The 19,280-nt window shown below is 39.8% G+C and overlaps 1 protein-coding gene and 1 pseudogene across 4 annotated transcripts in view; one reads left to right on the forward strand and one right to left on the reverse strand.

The window, feature by feature from the left end:
- kcnq3 (potassium voltage-gated channel, KQT-like subfamily, member 3) overlaps nt 1-19,280 on the reverse strand; it is a 143,647-nt gene that overhangs the window by 60,595 nt on the left and 63,772 nt on the right. The window contains exon 1 of one of the 3 annotated variants that reach the window (XM_079648987.1): nt 12,503-12,841. The exons of the other annotated variants lie outside the window; for them this stretch is intronic. The gene's annotated coding sequence lies outside the window, so the exon portion shown is untranslated. Of the gene's footprint in view, nt 1-12,502; nt 12,842-19,280 lie in introns of those variants that run through there. 3 annotated transcript variants of the gene reach the window in all.
- On the forward strand, nt 8,939-10,964 carry LOC307018657 (nuclear factor 7, ovary-like; annotated as a pseudogene). The gene has a single exon. The product of its transcript is annotated as a nuclear factor 7, ovary-like (transcript).

Raw genomic sequence — 19,280 nt, forward strand, 5'->3', positions numbered from 1 at the left:
CCGCGACCCGACCACGGATAAGCGGGAGAAGATGGATGGATGGTCTGCGGTGGCCGACATGTTCTGTATTTTGAAAGCCAATTTTTTTTAGTAAATAAAACTTATTTTTTGCATATTTTTGACAATGTTACAAAAGGTGACATGTTTTCGTGTGGCAGATCATTTCTCTTAGTTTGGGACCAATGTGAATTTTTTAAATGTCACTATTTGTACTTTTTTGTGAATTAAAAAGCTTTTTAAAATAAAAAAAGCAATCAGAAGTGTTTTTATTCATGTGAAAAGTGGTGCAAACATATATTTGTACTAGGAATATTTTTTGAGGAAGCATGTGCGTTGACTAAAAGCATTGACTAAACGAAACGTTGCTAGAAGCTCACAGTTGTGAAAATTCTTTTGAAACAGGTCTGCAGTTTCTTCATACCATCATGTAACGTTGAAGGTACAGGAAAAGCTTGATGACTTGAAATGTGACTACTTTGCACACATTGAACAGGAGGTCCTAGAACATGTTGCACAGCCTTAGTTTTGTTAACCCCTTTCCACCGAGGCAAGATCAGAGCTGTTTTGAAGCCTGATGGATAACCAGTGTTTCTCGTGTGTGCGATTGGAAAGCCACCAGAGACCAAATCAATGTGCTGCTTCTGTTCCACCGGAGAATACCAAATGTATAATGATTTATAAGCTGACGAAGAACAACTGAGAGGGTTTATCAGGAAAGCAGTGACGCAATGACGTCCATCGGCTTCTGTTGGTGGAAAAGCAAACTGGTTCTTAAAGGTCACCTATTGTGCAAAATCCTCTTCTTCACGTCTCTTCTACATCAACATGTGTCCCCTCTTCTTCATGTCTCTTCTACATCAACATGTGTCCCCTCTTCTTCAAGTCTCTTCTACATCAACATGTGTCCCCTCTTCTTCATGTCTCTTCTACATCAACATGTGTCCCCTCTTCTTCACGTCTCTTCTACATCAACATGTGTCCCCTTTTCTCCATGTCTCTTCTACATCAACATGTGTCCCCTCTTCTTCATGTCTCTTCTACATCAACACGTGTCCCCTCTTCTCCATGTCTCTTCTACATCAACACGTGTCCCCTCTTCTTCATGTCTCCTCTACATCAACATGTGTCCTCTCTTCTTCATGTCTCTTCTACATCAACATGTGTCCCCTCTTCTCCATGTCTCTTCTACATCAGCAGGTGTCCCCTCTTCTTCATGTCTCTTCTACATCAGCATGTGTCCCCTCTTCTTCATGTCTCTTCTTCATCAACATGTGTCCCCTCTTCTTCATGTCTCTTCTACATCAACATGTGTCCCCTCTTCTTCATGTCTCTTCTACATCAACATGTGTCCCCTCTTCTCCATGTCTCTTCTACATCAACATGTGTCCCCTCTTCTTCATGTATTTTCTACATCAACATGTGTCCCCTCTTCTTCATGTCTCTTCTACATCAACATGTGTCCCCTCTTCTTCATGTCTCTTCTACATCAACTTGTGTCCCCTCTTCTTCATGTCTCTTCTACATCAACATGTGTCCCCTCTTCTCCATGTCTCTTCTACATCAACATGTGTCCCCTCTTCTTCATGTCTCTTCTACATCAACATGTGTCCCCTCTTCTTCATGTCTCCTCTACATCAACATGTGTCCCCTCTTCTTCATGTCTCTTCTACATCAACATGTGTCCTCTCTTCTCCATGTCTCTTCTACATCAACATGTGTCCCCTCTTCTCCATGTCTCTTCTACATCAACATGTGTCCCCTCTTCTTCACGTCTCTTCTACATCAACATGTGTCCCCTCTTCTTCACGTCTCTTCTACATCAACATGTGTCCCCTCTTCTCCATGTCTCTTCTACATCAACATGTGTCCCCTGTTCTTCATGTCTCTTCTACATCAACATGTGTCCCCTCTTCTCCATGTCTCTTCTACATCAACATATGTCCCCTCTTCTTCATGTCTCTTCTACATCAACATGTGTCCCCTCTTCTCCATGTCTCTTCTACATCAACATGTGTCCCCTCTTCTTCATGTCTCTTCTACATCAACATGTGTCCCCTCTTCTCCATGTCTCTTCTACATCAACATGTGTCCCCTCTTCTTCATGTCTCTTCTACATCAACATGTGTCCCCTCTTCTCCATGTCTCTTCTACATCAACATGTGTCCCCTCTTCTCCATGTCTCTTCTACATCAACATGTGTCCCCTCTTCTTCATGTCTCTTCTACATCAACATGTGTCCCCTCTTCTCCATGTCTCTTCTACATCAACATGTGTCCCCTCTTCTTCATGTCTCTTCTACATCAACATGTGTCCCCTCTGTGGAAAGAGACTGAAAGTTTCAGGAACAAAGATTCTCTCTCTTTTTGATCCATTTCTATAAAAACCAGTCTGAAAATGAGCTGATCAGATTTTGGCCATTTGATGATGTCATAACGATGTGTTGTCTTGTGTAACCATTAGCCAATCAGCAACCAAGGTACCCCCCCCCGCCCCCCCCTTATCACCTGAATCTCCTCTAGAGCACCATTGAGTTCTTTGTAACCAAATGTCTCTCAGAGGGGCGTGGGGAGGGGCTCCTTATTTTCATCTAAAGTAACAGACAGAGAATCAGCACTTTGGAAACAGGGCTGAAACAGAGGGGATTATGGGTAATGCTGCAATGATCTGTTTGGTTTTTCAGCCAATCAGAGACAGGCTCTGTATATATCTGAGACCTGTGATATATTGATGAAGACGAGGGTAACAGGGACCTTTAAGAGGTTCCAACAGTCCGGACCTCAAACTGAACCAGCGGAAAAGGAAAAGCAGAATAGTGTCTGAATAGGATGTCCTCCCCTGAACTCTGCAGCATCTCGTCTCAGGAGCAGAAGCCGTGACGCTTCACAATAAAAGAGCCGCTAGTCTCAAGGTCGCTCACCGAGTCCCAGTGAACCTGAGGAGCAGCAGCTCAGGGATTGTGGGACGTGGTGACAGCGGGAGGCCTTTAAACCTGTCAGCGAGCGAGAGCCTGCTTTATTTACAGAGCTGTTATTCATGCGTCCTCAGCTCCGGGGTGTATTTCATGCCAACAGCGAACTTGTTGCTTCCAGTGGGAATATATCAATCTGCTTTCTCAACATTTGCTTTGGAAACTTTTTTAAGAGTTTGCAGAGCTCCAGAGGCTCCCGTGTCTCAGGATCGACTTCCTGTCACCACGGACATCAGCAGATTGGATCTGGGCGGACAGATTTATCATGCATGATCTATTTGTTCTCAGCCGTCTGAGCATTGATTTGCTTCAAGAACACCATTCCTGTCCCTGGTCACAGTCTAACAGAACACAGGTGTTAGAGCTTGAAGCAGAAGACAAGCACAAGATTCAAGGCTTTTATCGCCATGTGTACACTGTGTAGATATGTCATCAAGTCAAAGTAAAGAGGCTTTGAAATGTACTTCAGTAAAAAGTACCCATAACTAGCAGCTGTTTTAAAGAGTACCTGACCTCCCTTTATATTAATAGAACAATAATGTCATTGTTAGCTAATGAATGTTTCCATGCTGAACAACGGCAACATGACAACGTTTTCATTGGTCCCTCTTCTTTAGAGAAGACCAGGAAATGATGGATACACGGATCGTGTTCAAATCAATAGGCACGCAATGACTCTAAATAATAATGATCACGCCACCAAACACACATTCAGACTAAAGGAACCAGCCTGTTTGGAAAATGAGAGAAGTAGAAAGTACAGGTATTTGAGTTCAACATGTAAGAAGTAGAAAGTACAGGTATTTGAGTTCAACATGTGAGAAGTAGAAAGTACAGGTATTTGAGTTCAACATGTGAGAAGTAGAAAGTACAGGTATTTGAGTTCAACATGTGAGAAGTAGAAAGTACAGGTATTTGAGTTCAACATGTAAGAAGTAGAAAGTACAGGTATTTGAGTTCAACATGTGAGAAGTAGAAAGTACAGGTATTTGAGTTCAACATGTAAGAAGTAGAAAGTACAGGTATTTGAGTTCAACATGTGAGAAGTAGAAAGTACAGGTATTTGTGTTCAACATGTAAGAAGTAGAAAGTACAGGTATTTGTGTTCAACATGTAAGAAGTAGAAAGTACAGGTATTTGAGTTCAACATGTAAGAAGTAGAAAGTACAGGTATTTGTGTTTAACATGTAAGAAGTAGAAAGTACAGGTATTTGAGTTCAACATGTGAGAAGTAGAAAGTACAGGTATTTGTGTTTAACATGTAAGAAGTAGAAAGTACAGGTATTTGAGTTCAACATGTGAGAAGTAGAAAGTACAGGTATTTGTGTTCAACATGTAAGAAGTAGAAAGTACAGGTATTTGTGTTCAACATGTAAGAAGTAGAAAGTACAGGTATTTGAGTTCAACACGTAAGAAGTAGAAAGTACAGGTATTTGGGTTCAACATGTAAGAAGTAGAAAGTACAGGTATTTGTGTTCAACATGTGAGAAGTAGAAAGTACAGGTATTTGTGTTCAACATGTAAGAAGTAGAAAGTACAGGTATTTGTGTTCAATGTGTAAGAAGTAGAAAGTACAGGTATTTGAGTTCAACATGTAAGAAGTAGAAAGTACAGGTATTTGAGTTCAACATGTAAGAAGTAGAAAGTACAGGTATTTGTGTTCAACATGTAAGAAGTAGAAAGTAAAAAGTGGTCAGAAAAATAATTAGTGGAGTAAAGTACTGATACCAGAAACATGTACTTAAGTACAGTAACAAAGTATTTGTACTCCACTACTTCCCACCTCTGGTAAATACAAATAAGATAGAATAGAAATAGTGCAAGAAGAAGTCATTGGAATATGATATATTAGATAAATAATTTGTAAGTTGCAAACAGATGAATGTTCTGGATGTTCTTTCAAAAGTTCAGGTGGGTGTTGAACTTTCTTAATCCTGTGGGATGAAACTACCTCTGAGTCAAAGACAACATCAATACATTTCTTTAGTTCTTCTTCATAAGTGCTAAAGTAGAAAAGTACGTAACGGAAACAAAGGACATCAATAAATATATAAAAAAGCAGCATAAATACATGTACTATTATAATGGCATTGCTCCTTAGTTTCATGATTTAAAACAATTATTGAACTTTCATTCAACTCAATGTCGATGGAGAGCCTTAAGAGGAATACTAAATATGAGGAGAGGGAGAGATGTACACATTTAATCCAAAACAACTTACATAATAATTCACGAAGAAGCAAACAAAGGGATTTGAGCCTTAAAAAGCAGATTTCTGCCTCTAAATGTAGTTTTCTGCAGTTTGAGCTTCAGCTGAAGAATACACAGATACTCTTCTGGACGCACAGCACTGAGTCTGAACACAGACCAGATATTTTTAGATTTCAGACCCAGCGTGACTCATGTTTTCTGGGGGAAGACATTATCTCTGACGTCTAATGCATAGAAAGGGCTCAGTAATGACGCCAAGAAGAAGAAGGTTTAAAACATGCCTGAGAATCATCCAGTGTTTGAGTATTACCATTTCATGCTACACACACTTCAATTGCACTTCATTTCAGATGCAAATATTGTACTTTTTACACATGTATGTAACCGTGTTTCTTTGTATATAAAAACACATGATATACCAATTGATCTGATGCAGTACTGTACTTATATACCCAATATTTTCTATTGAAAAACTACAAGAATACAATGATATGAAGTGTGTTTGTTAGTGATAAAACTGGATAATAGTATACTGTGGAAAGAGATATTCTGTGTACTGTGTACTGTTGATACTTAAGCTGATAATACTTCTGTATTTCGACTTGATATGTATTATTAATTCAGGACTTTTAGTTGTAATGGAGTATTTTAAGGCTGTAGTATTTCTGCTTAAAGGGGACCTATCATGCAAAATGCATCAACATGTGTCCCCGGTGTGTCTGTGAACTCACGCAGCGTCAGCAAATAAAACCCTCTTTCTTTTCCTCCGTACCCAAATCTCTAAAAACGGGGGAACAACGGAGCTGATCCAGATTTGCGTCCGATATGACGTAATATCTGAAATGTGGACCCACGGCCCAATCAGAAACGTTGCTATCAGAAACAATGCCCGACTGTTTTGGACGTAATACGGTCGGTGTTTACATTAGCATGGCTAACACTCAGAGCTAACCTGTACTGGAGAGCATGTGTGTGAGGAAGCAGGAAGTAAAAAGGAACTCACCTTGTGGTATAACCGGCAAGAGAGAAAGCCTTTGAGCTCCATACTGTTTCAGAGAGAATCCTTGATAATCCATGATATGGCGTTTCATCACGGCAGCATTTAGTTTAGACAGTAGCTGCCGGGTCCCACATGAGCTCAGACCCCTCCTTTTTAAAGCTTTATACCAAAATCAGCACTTTAGAAACAGGAAGTGAAATAGAGGATATGAGGCATGGCTAGAATGGGTGATCTGTTTGGTATTTGGAGCAAAACACTTCATAGACATGTTTTGTATATATTGTTATATATCTGAGACCTCTGCTGTTGCCTAAAAGTATCATGATAGGTGACCTTTAAGAAAAGGATGTTAGTACTTCTTCCTCGTCTGCTCTTCATGATCAAAGTAAACTGCTATAAAAACCTAATTCTGCATACTTCAATGGTGCAACTTTTCCAAAGTGTTATCTAATCGGTGATGCAAACACAGGTATGGTGAAAAAAGAGAGAACTATTCGAAGCAGAAAAAAAACAGCGTAATATACGATCTGACAAAGGCCTGTGCTATAATGCTTCAATGAACTGTTCTTTATAATATACTCAGATCAATAGAGACAGAGATGTTAAGTTATAAATCAAGGGTTTTTATTATTATTTACAGCAGGGGTGGGGAACCTTTTTCCTTTCAATTTGTTCAACATCCTCCCAGGGCCGTACAAATTATTGAACTCAACCTCTGATTAAAAAAACTCAAATCACAGCCCATTCATTTGGCCTTTCTTTCATGCTGTGCAAAGAAAGAGAAACCTCTGAATCCAGATATCTCACCATGACTCACGAAGGCATTCACGTGCACGGTGTGGCATGACCACCACAACAGAAAGATATGGACACAAGATGTGTGCAAATGTATTTAGTTTCTTATCCATGTGGACATGATTTAAGTGGTGGGGGGGGACCCTAACCTCCTCTAGGGGGGTCCGGGGGCATGCTCCCTCGGGAAGATTTGTTTTTAAATATTGAAGTCAAAAGCATCAATCTGGTGCACTTTGAGAGCAACATTAAGAGATCTATGGATACATCTCTCAACACCCAGATGAAACACAACTGTAAGCAGATTCTTCTTTTTGGATATTTTACAAATCACTCCCTTTTCAAACTCTGTGGTCAACAGACGTGTTTAGGGGGTGAGGTGTTGCATACTGTGTCTGAGGGGCATCTGTATATCCCATTGTCTTGTAGGGTGTGATGTAGGGCTGGGCGATATATCGAGTTTTGAATTTATATCGATATATTTTCATGCGCGATATAGGATTACATCATATCGTATATATCGATATATATTAAAACAAGCTGCAAGTTGCTGCAAACTCCGCTGCAAACTCTCTCTGCCCCGCGGCCCGCCTCTCTGTATCTCCAAGCAGCAGCAACGGCGCCCTGCCGCCTCCCCCTCACTACCCCCTCGCCCTCACCCCCACCTCCCGACATTTGCATGAAGAAGCATGGCAGCAGCAGCGAACAATCCGGAGATAGAGGAGGAGACAGAAAGGAGAGAAGGTGATACAGAAAACGAGGATGAACTGGTTGTTAAGAAGAAAACAAACGGCTCTCTCATTTGGAGATGGTTTGGTTTTCAAGCGGCAGACGTGGAGCAGAAAAATGCACTTTGTAGACAATGCCGGAAAAAAGTTGCAACGAAAGGGTCGAGCACAACAAATCTCTTCCACCACTTACAACAGAAGCACAAAGTGCAGTATGAGGAGTGTATTAAACTGCGTGCTGCAACCCAGACCGTGAAGACTTGTCAGCCTCCTGCCTCAAAGCAAATCACGCTACACAACTCACTCACACGTGGTGTGCCTTATGAAAAAAAAAGCGAAAAGTGGCGTGAAATAACGAAGGCAGTGGCATATCACTTAGCCAAAGACATGGTCCCCACGTCGACTGTGGAGCAGACCGGCTTTGTAAAGCTGCTAAAAGCTGTTGACCCCAGGTACGAGTTACCTGGTCGAAATTACTAATTACTAATTAATTACGTTTTTGTTCCTGAATTATTTCATGCATGTTGATGTGCAGCTTCTAAACGTTAAATAAAGTGCCTGTGTGAGGTTTGGCTTCAAACTAGGACTGTCTGTTTTGTTTTTACTTTACGGAAAAAATATCGAGATATATATCGTATATCGCCATTCAGCTAAAAAATATCGAGATATGAATTTTGGCCCATATCGTGCAGCCCTAGTGTGATGGTTTAGCACACAGTGCCAGAGGGGGTCTCAGCTGGCCTCCCAGAATGTTGCTGCAATGTAGATCTGCTTTGATGTCCTCTTATAAAGAGAGCCTGTTTCACTCAGAGCAGGACGTGCTCTTTGGAGGAGACGTCATACTTGCAAGTATAAATATCTTTATTGCCTTTACTACAAATATTGTGTTGCTGTACGTTTGATACCTAACTGATTATTCTCTCTAGATCACAGCTGATTTTAAATCTGCAACGACAAAACCATTACAGCATTGAAATGTACTGGAGATAAATGCATAGTGTTTTACAAAAGTCCTTTAATCATTGGTACAGTAGGGCGACTGCTGAAAACACCTAGACCTCTTCTGAGTGGGTCATTGTACCAAGAGTCACTATTCTCGTAGTTGAGCAATGCATTGAATTCCATGAAGACAGATTGTGGTGAACATTAACAGCCTCACCCTGAAAGAACTGACCTCTGGACTCATAAAGTTCAAACTGTCATGAGGCGAGGCAATACAACCGAGAAGGGTTGCACAACGACGGATGAGAAGAAACATCATTAACAGTTTAGTTTCCACTGAGAAAGGACGACGATAGGAAAGGGAACTGGAATACTGCCTGTTCAACCTGATGGAGAGGTTTCACAAGGAGAAAGACTAAAACTAACTTCCAGGGAGGTTTCAAGAAGGAAGTGTTCTGCTTCACTCTGAGACTTCACGGCTTCCAGTATGGAGCACGATCTGAGCTGTCCGGTCTGTTATGACATCTTTAGAGATCCCGTCATCCTGTCCTGCTGCCACAGCTTCTGTAGAGACTGTGTGTAGAGCTGGTGGAGAGAGAAAGAAGGGAAGGAGTGTCCGGTCTGTAAGACGGGACATTCAAAGAACTCACTTCCTTCTAACTTTACCTTAAAGAACCTGTGTGAGAGTTTCTTACTGGAGAGAGAGCAGAGACCTCCAGAGGCTCTCTGCAGTCTGCACTCTGAGAGACTCACACTCTTCTGTCTGGACCATCAGCAGCCAGTGTGTCTCGTCTGCAGAGATTCAGAGAAACACAGCGAGCACAGATTCAGACCCATCGATGAAGCTGCTCGACGACACGGGAAGGAGCTCCAGGAGTCTCTGCAGCCTCTGAAGAAGAAGTTAGAGACTTTTGAACGAGTTAAAGTGAAGTTTGATCAAACATTTAAACACATGAAGGTCCAGGCTCAACGCACAGAGACGCAGATTAAGGAGCAGTTTGAGAAGCTTTACCAGTTTCTAGAAGAGGAAGAGGAGGCCAGGATGGCTGCACTGAGGGAGGAAGAGGAGCAGAAGAGGAGGATGATGGAGGAGAAGATGGAGGCTGTGAGCAGAGAGATGGCAGCTCTTTCTCACACAGTCAGAGCCACAGAGGAGGAGCTGAGAGCTGAAGACGTCTCCTTCCTGTTCAGCTACAAGGCTGCAGTGGAGAGGCTGCAGCGCCCCCTGCTGGAGGCTCCACAGCTGCCCTCAGGAGCTCTGATAGACCAGGCCAAACACCTGGGCAACCTCAGCTTCAACATCTGGAGCAAGATGAAGGACATGGTGTCCTACCATCCTGTGGTCCTGGACCCAAACACTGCTGGTTCTGACCTCGTCCTGTCTGAAGATCTGACCTGTGTGGGACCAGGAGAGGAGAAACCTCCTGATAACCCAGAGAGGCTGGATAGCTCTGTCCTGGGCTCTGAGGGCTTTGACTCAGGGACTCACAGCTGGGACGTCCAGGTTGGAGACAACACAGACTGGGATCTGGGTGTGTTGGCAGAGTCTGCACAGAGGAAGGGAGACGTAATGTCTGGATTATTGAGAATACGTAATACGTGGTTTGGTGGATACAGAGCATCCTCTCCATCCGGTCCATCCACTGGTCTCTCAGTTCTGAAGAGGCCTCAGAGGGTCAGAGTGAGTGAGTCTCTGATCCTGACTCTAACACACTCATACACACCTTCACACACACTTTCACTCAGAGGGTGTTCCCATACTTTAGCACTTGGAATGACCTGAAGGTTTTACCACTGAAGGTTTCTGTGGCTCTTGAATAACGCTCTGAATAATGAATTGGTGCCTTTTTAAAAGCTCTTCTGAATGTCCTGACATCAGAGAGCACTATTACAACTAGGGATGTCCCGATCACCTTTTTTTGCTCCCGATCCGATTCCGATCATTTGATTTTGACAATTTGCCGATACCGATTTTTCCCGATCCGATCTTTATGCAATGCATTAAGAGAAAAAAAAGCATTGAAGTTGTCCCTAAAGGTTATTTTTTTATTTAAATTGGATATTCTATCCAACATGGATATAGCTTCTTTCTTTCACAGCAGCATTGGATCAGTTCAGTTGTGCAGCATTGGATCAAAACAAAATAAAGCTTTCAGTACTCGTTAGCTTACTGCTACAATTAGACACTGCGCCCACTCTGTTGCCAGATTTGAGAGAAATAAGCAACTATGAAAACAAGCCCCAAAGAAGCAACACATACATGATGTTCTGTCATTTGAAACCAAAACTAAGGCCTCAGGATGACTTTAAGACTTGAACATGGTCATTTTGTAATATTGAATACAACATTTAAAAAAATAAAATAAATCCCGATCCCCGATTTTTTTCCTCCCGATTCCGATCTTTTGAAAATCACGTGATCGGCTCCGATCCCCGATCACGTGATCGGTTCGGGACATCTCTAATTACAACCATTCATAACGTTTTAAATGATCAGCAACATCCTATGCATGAGCTGATGACGTAGGGCTGCTCGATTATGGCAAAAATCATAATCTTGATTATTTGGGTCAATAATTGATATTACGATTATTAAAAACAATTATCCATTTACTTTGAAAACATCCATTTATTAAAAAAAAATGGAACAGTATGTTTTTAACAGTTGATTACCCTGAACTTTAAGTATAATTCAACTGAAAAACCCAAAAAAAAAAAAAAAAAAAATCGTTTCATTTCGATGATGTTGTTTTCATAATCGCTGCAAGCCAAAATCGTAATTACGATTAAAACACGATTAATTGAGCAGCTCTATGATGACGTGTGTTTTCTATCGTGTAGCTGTTCAATGTTACTTCTGCTTGTTTCCTGATTTTAGATATTTCTGATAAATCCTCCTTGAAATGACGATAATGAACACAGTTTTAAATTGTTTCTGCCGTTAAGTTGTTTTTTAACATTTCTCTGCGTTAACATGTTATTTCTTTATGTTCATGTTTATGCTGTAACTCATCTGTTGAATACATTTACTAAATCGTTTTATTTAATCCATAATCCTGCCTTAAATGAAATGCATCTTGAAAGTGTGTTTTTGGTCCAAAAAAGTGATTTTCTTTGGTCAGGTGTCACTTTACTTTATCCATAGTTTTGTGTAAACACTTTAAAAATAAATGTTGCATGAAAGAAAATTAATCAGGAGCAAAGTTGGGTTCATTTTAAACATATTGATCACAGCAGCTTACCCTCTGACCTTTCTCCGGTCTTGTTGCTTTCTTTAAATATAAATGCTTCAAAAGCTCAAAATGTGCCGTTACGATATTTTGAATTGTATTCCTATATCCTAATACCCTAATAAATGATTTCTTGAATTATTGGTAAACCTCTTTTTTATCGCCAGTGAAAACAGATGCTTGGTCTTCAGGAAAGTGTCTTTGTGTTTAATAGTTAAGCCCGAGAGACCCCGGTACCGGGGCCCTCCCGCAACATCTTGCAGGAAACAGTGTCTGAGGGCGTGTTCATTTAATAAACTATGAATGTGTTATATCGATGCAACGGGAAGCAACTCATCTAACTGATCATTATTTTATTTGTTTTCAACAAAAAAAAAACACAATGCTAACGCTGAGCCTCTGAATTAGCAACGAGCGAAAAATGCTAACAGATGACTGCATCGAAATTCAATCACAAAACCTTATTATTTAGCTTTTCTGCACATCCAACACATCGTTTCACATCGTGAGATGACACAGAATCGAGGAGTACCCTCATTATCACTCAATTATACGAAATTGCGACTTTATAAAAAAGAACAGACATCAAAACATATGTCGCTAGGTAGCTAAAAATGCTAACATGGCTCACCTGTGTCTTTGTCTTGTCAAAAGTGGTCTTCAATGGCATTAAAACGATAAAAACGCTGCTGAAGTTAATCCATAGGTTAATCCAATGTGTCTGTGTCCCTTTGAAATGATTTCTGATAATCCATGAGCAATAAACCTGCGTTTCCGTTTCCAGATGTCAGAGCTACAGACAGCTTCACTCTGATGCAAACCTTTTTGTTTTAGCATGTGTGTGAGAGGGGAGATTCCCCTTCGATTCTATTGGCTCTAACGGCAGAAAGAGATGTCAATCACCAACATCGACCAATGGGTTCCAGAGAAACGGTAAAACCCCCATTTCCACCCAAATCACCTCAGAGGTGGAGTGTATTTTGCTAAACCTCTCTAAAAAGGTCAAATGTCACTTGTTTTGCATCAATCTTGATACAGGGTACTTATTATATGTTGTACTTTGTATTCCTAAAGCTTTTAGTCTACTAACCATCATCCAAGGTTAGTTTTCACTATAAGTACAACATATGTTTTGGACGGACACTATCATTTACAGTTTTTGACCATGTTCAATCTGAATTTTCTTTCAAATAAAAAACATCTATATTGATTCTGACTTTTCTACATCCAACTCACAGGTTTATCATTACTTTGAGAAAAAAGATTATTAATTTAACCCTTTTAGAAGGGAAGATATGGTCATTTGTTCAGGGAATGTCATTTTCGAGCCTGAGACCTGAAAAACAGGCTCAGGGCTTAACAGTTATCATCCATCGTTGTTATCACACTGTGAGTTTGTCCTATCCTTCTGTTAATGCACTTTTATATTATCTTACATTTTAATCTATTCATCATAATTATAATAATAATACAAAAAAACGAACTGCGTGTTATTTTTGTACCAGCTGCATCTGTGGCTTTGTTTAAAAAGAGACGTACTTACAATGTTATGCATTACAAATGTTTCTAATATTGCTTTACAATAAGGATTTTAGCCTCTGTGGACCCTTTACATGCACTAAAGCCTAAAGAACACACGGCAGGAAAGGGAACGCCAAAAGCTGAATATGCGATATTTTTTGTTAAATGTTTCTTCGATAACTTTTAATAATCAAAGTGTGAAGTACCTCGAGGTGACGTTGTTTTTAAAGTGTGCTATACAAATAAAAGGTATTATTATGAAATGACACTGTATTAATACCACGTCATAAGAAAATATGTGTTTGTTTGCTTCCCTTTACTCCATCATGATGCTATAAATTGTATAAAGTGTTTTTGTCGATGCATTTTCATTGCAGAGATTCCTCTTTTTGAGTCGTTTTAAAAAGTGACACAGCTGGCTCTATCAGCTATTTAAAGAGACGTATTTCAGGCCGTCATCAGATTACATTATTCATTATCTGGGGCATTTTGTTGTTGTGTGAAGGCCTGGAGGAAGAGTCAGCGCGACGCCTGTTAGCAGCAACACTTGTTCTTTTTCTCCATGGAGGCGCTCGCTCAGCGTTTCCTCAGATATCAATACGCTGCTAATCTGTTCCAATACCACCAGAGCTGACTGGGAAACGGTGTGTGTGTGTGTGTGTGTGTGTGTGTGTGTGTGTGTGTGTGTGTGTGTGTGTGTGTGTGTGTGTGTGTGTGTGTGTGTGTGTGTGTGTGTGTGTGTGTGTGTGTGTGTGTGTGTGTGTGTGTGTGTGTGTGTGTGTGTGTGTGTGTGTGTGTGTGTGTGTGTGTGTGTGTGTGAGGGAGGCAGTTTAAGACACCACAGTGGGTGAAACACAGTAGGGAGAGAGACAGAGAGTCTGGATATTCGGGCGGACTCAAGTCTTGGTAATGAAGTTTCCATTTAAAGTCGTTTATCAAAATCAGATTAAAACACAAAGCTGGATTAGTGGAGTGCAGAGTATGAAACCAAACACTTTATTTTTACTGCAATGCAACACCGAGTAAAACGATGGGTCAGTGTATGTTTTGGTCATTGGATTTTCTTCTCACAAATGGATTTTCAAAAACAAAAAACGACTGGATATTTGATTTTCGTTTTCAAATTGAAAAAACAAAATTGAAATACAAGGCGTTTTTCTTTATCATGGTCAAAAATTGATTTATTAAACTTAAAAAAAGGGGATGATTTTCATTTTCTACTTCTCAAAAAAATAAATTAAATCACTAGAAAACAGAAACAAAAAAAAAACCAGTTTTTTCATATTCTGCTACCGGAAGTTGTCTTTCAAAATAAGAGCGCAGATGAGGACGGTCAATCCGTGTATCTACGGTCCATTTGTTTTCACAACGAAAACAGCCAAGACACATATTGAGCCCAGAAAATGAATGTTATTAAGGGCTGTAAATATAATAGGCCTGTGTCTAAGATGGACAACATTGTTAGGAGATTTCAACTATACAGCGATTCTGCACTGCGGTCAACTCAGCCGTCTCTCCAGTTTGTTATTATTTTTCTGCCAATAGTTCTTCGTGAGATCGATCCTGTTGGACTCAACATTTCCCAAATTGGGATCAATAAAGTACTTCTTATTCTTATCTTTCTTAATAATGAGGATTCATTCCTAACAATGGACACCTTTTTGGGCTTTAGTTATAGTGGCGTCAGATTTTAAAAGAAGACGTGTCCACTAGTCTCAATGTGGTGACTGAGTCTAAAGGGGAATACTGAATATATTCTACCCTTTTTTCACCAGAAGTTATGTACCGTATATTGCTCAGGTAAAGAGAAAGAGCAGGAAAAGCCTCTCAAGAGAAACAAGTGCTGACGAACACTTTGTCATTACAGGAGTGAGATATATATCGCTGAGTCATGGCGTCTCAGACAGGTGGAAACATGAGTAGGTTTGAGATGCTGCTGAAGTTTGGACCTGAAGAGACTCTCTAACATCATAATCTGGTCTGAGTGGATAGAAATAGCAGCCGCAAGGGATTCTGGGACGTCTGTGTGCAAAGGTGTGAAGTTTGAAACAGGACCGATGCACATTGGATCGGTTCAGAGGTCGGTTACTGTTCAGATAAACGGACATCTTATTCAATTCTATTTCTAGGATTACAACCATATTCAATGTAAATACAGCTATTGTTTACTAAAAAATGTTTAATGTTATTATACATTTCTTCAAATAGTTAATAGAATACCTGAGAAACTGAGAAGACTTCTTTGCTTTTTACAATTAGCAAGCTTTCAAAACGTGTATAGTGCACTTGAAACAAAAGTAAGGAAGTAGGTAGATAGGTAGGTAGGTAAGTAAGTAAGTAGGTAAGTAGGTAAGTAAGTAAATAGGTAAGTAAGTAGGTAAGGTATAACTAAAGTAAACACTCTCTCACTTCTCATGTCAATAATAAGCAGAGATCTAACGAGACATTAAGACAACTCAACAATAGTTTTAAAGTGCCTCCATTGTTCTCTTTTACTGTAATATTTAACATATCAAGCTTTTAAAATGTCTTACAGTAAGTGCACCTGAAACACAAATTAGTAACTGAGGTATTACGTAAGTAAATAGAGCAAATGCACTAAGCGTATTTGATCTGTGGCTGCAAAGCTACCTAGAACAATGAAAGAACCATCAAACTGAGCGACAAACAGCACAAATATCAGAGGATAAAGAAGCTCTCGGATCATTAAGTAAAATCACTCAAACTTGATTGGAAAAATACTCCATTACAAGTTAAAAAACCTGCATTTAAACACTAACTTCGATAGAAATACAGAACTATTATCAGCTCCATGGAGTACAGGTCTTTGTTGTGCAGCAAAATGTTTCTGTCTCCGACCAATATCTGATTACAGAAACAACATGATGGAAAATAGCAACTAACTACTTTGTGAAATATGTGCACAGTAAGCTAGTTTAGTGCACTAGTTCCCAAATCTAGGGGTTTAGCACCTCGTACATATAAAACAGACTAACTCTGCCAACAGACAGAACGTCACATGTTTGGTATTTATGACAGGAGAAAGTGGATAAAGTGGACGTATTATAAAGAGCATACGTCTGCATATGGAGGATGGGTTGAAGACTTGCTCACCTTTTGTTTCCCACGTGAAACCAAAAGTCCATATCTCTATCTATTACGTCACGTTTATTTAACACTAGGACCGCCAGAGGTCGCTGTATACCTAAAACCGCCAACGGGTAAAATGTACCCGCTATAGATTTTCAAGGTACAATGTTATTTTATTTATCATACAGAACAGTGAGTTTTGATCGCACAGGGATGAAACTTATACCAATAGAATCTGTGGACTCTCAGCTTTTCATATGATATAGGTTGTGCAGATAGCATGAAGTTGAAAATATCGCTAAGAGTGCTGATTTAAACGCTTGGTGTTAGACTTGTGTTTTGTTTAGGTACAAATCTCTCTATCTATCTATCTATAACTATCTATCAATATATCTGTAATGTTCTGTTCTATGAACATATAATTGTCTACATAAACAGACGACGCGGACTACTTCTCTCATTCCGAGTGTCCATCTTTCTTCAACCGGCACGTAAACTGCAAACATGCATTACGTCCTCAACGTGAGCTCAGTCATCCAAGATCTTGTATTCTCCAAGATGTTACACTATCTATAACTATCTATCTGTCTCTCTCTATCTATTTATCTATCTACCCATCTATCAATATATCTATCTATCTATCTATCTCTCTCAATATATCTCTCTATCTATAAGGAACCGCAGTAGACAAAAAGGCGTTGCTATAGAAACACGTCATGTTTACGCTGCATTTTCTATGAGGTAAATATTACCCGCTGGCGGATATGGATATAAATGGCATTTTTTTCAATCTGACTTCATATTGACAATTGTTAACAACAGAGGGTGCTACATAACACACTTTCAGGAAAAGTCACGGACTGGGAGACTTTAATATGTTATTGAACAAAAGTGACATACAATCAAAGAACAGCTGTGGGTAAAATTTACCCGTTGGCGGTTCTAGTGTTAAATTGCAGATCGTCTCTCCTAAAGGAAATGCTTAGTGCCGTTGCAGCATGTGTCGGCCACCGTAGTGACCAGATAAATTAATAAATCAAGCTCTGATTTCTCTTCCAAATGTTCCTATAGTCTTTCTGTTGTATTTCCACCCTCTCTATATTTCCCTCTCCTATTTCTACATCATCCTCTCGCTTCCTATCCAGCCTCAGTGTCTCTCGTTCCCTGTGGTCTTTGTTTTACAACGCTTTAACTCTATAAATATGTTCCCTTGCTGTTCCCCTGTATATCTATCAATCCTCGCCAACAGTCATGTCCTCGTGGAAACCTTGGCTCCTTTTTCCTCTAGAGTCTAAATCTGCTTACCTAGACTCTTTGTCTCCCAGGCGTCCATCGAGCCCCTTTATTGCCTTTTCCCACCATTCATCTGCTGTCTCAAGACAATGATCTATTCATCCTGAAGTCACCAGAGAGGGTACAAGTACACACATCCTTTACTCAAGTAGAAGTACTCACATCCTTTACTCAAGTAGAAGTACAGATACTCGTGTTTAAAAATACTCTGGTGAAAGTAGAAGTACTGACTAAACTTCTTTACTCAAGTAAAAGTAAAGAGGCTTTGAAATGTACTTCATTAAAAAGTACCCATAACTAACAGCTGTTTTAAAGAGTACCTGACCTCCCTTTATATTAATAGAACAATAATGTCATTGTTAGCTAATGAATGTTTCCATGCTGAACAACGGCAACCTGACAACGTTTCCATTGGTCCCTCTTCTTTAGAGAAGACCAGGAAATGATGGATACACGCATCGTGTTCAAATCAATAGGCACGCAATGACTCTAAATAATAATGATCACGCCACCAAACACACATTCAGACTAAAGGAACCAGCCTGTTTGGAAAATGTGAGAAGTAGAAAGTACAGGTATTTGGGTTCAACATGTAAGAAGTAGAAAGTACAGGTATTTGTGTTCAACATGTAAGAAGTAGAAAGTACAGGTATTTGTGTTCAACATGTAAGAAGTAGAAAGTACAGGTATTTGAGTTCAAAATGTGAGAGGTAGAAAGTACAGGTATTTGAGTTCAAAATGTAAGAAGTAGAATGTACAGGTATTTGTGTTCAACATGTAAGAAGTAGAAAGTACAGGTATTTGAGTTCAAAATGTGAGAGGTAGAAAGTACAGGTATTTGAGTTCAACATGTAAGAAGTAGAAAGTTCAGGTATTTGGGTTCAACATGTAAGAAGTAGAAAGTACAGGTATTTGGGTTCAAAATGTAAGAAGTAGAAAGTACAGGTATTTGGGTTCAAAATGTAAGAAGTAGAAAGTACAGGTATTTGGGTTCAACATGTAAGAAGTAGAAAGTACAGGTATTTGGGTTCAAAATGTAAGAAGTAAAATTAAAAAGTTGTCCGAAAAATAAGTAGTGGAGTAAATTACTGATACCAGAAACATGTACTTAAGTACAGTAACGAAGTATTTGTACTCCACTCCTTCCCACCTCTGGAAGTCAGTATAATAAACCTAAGATAACGTTTCCTTTTCCTTTCTTTCTTCTCTTTGTACAGCGGCTTCAAAGAAAGGCTGACTGGACAGGATTCAGAGGACGATATCTGACCTCTCTGCTGTCGTCAAACAACATTCAGCCCGGAGACATTTTCAAAACTTCTTCGGAGACCGGATCAGCACTACGGACACGTTCTGTTCGCTCAGCTCTCACTGATGTGATTAACCAAGGTTAATCTACTAATTACTATCCTTGGCTCAAACTGCAGGAACTGGAAGGCTTTTCGTAAAACAAAGAGAGCACTTTTTATCTCCCGGAAAGTTCAATGTGACACCAGGAGTTTGGTGTT

This window comes from Notothenia rossii (assembly GCF_949606895.1).
Source record: "Notothenia rossii genome assembly, chromosome: 9".
Lineage (NCBI taxonomy): Eukaryota > Metazoa > Chordata > Actinopteri > Perciformes > Nototheniidae > Notothenia > Notothenia rossii.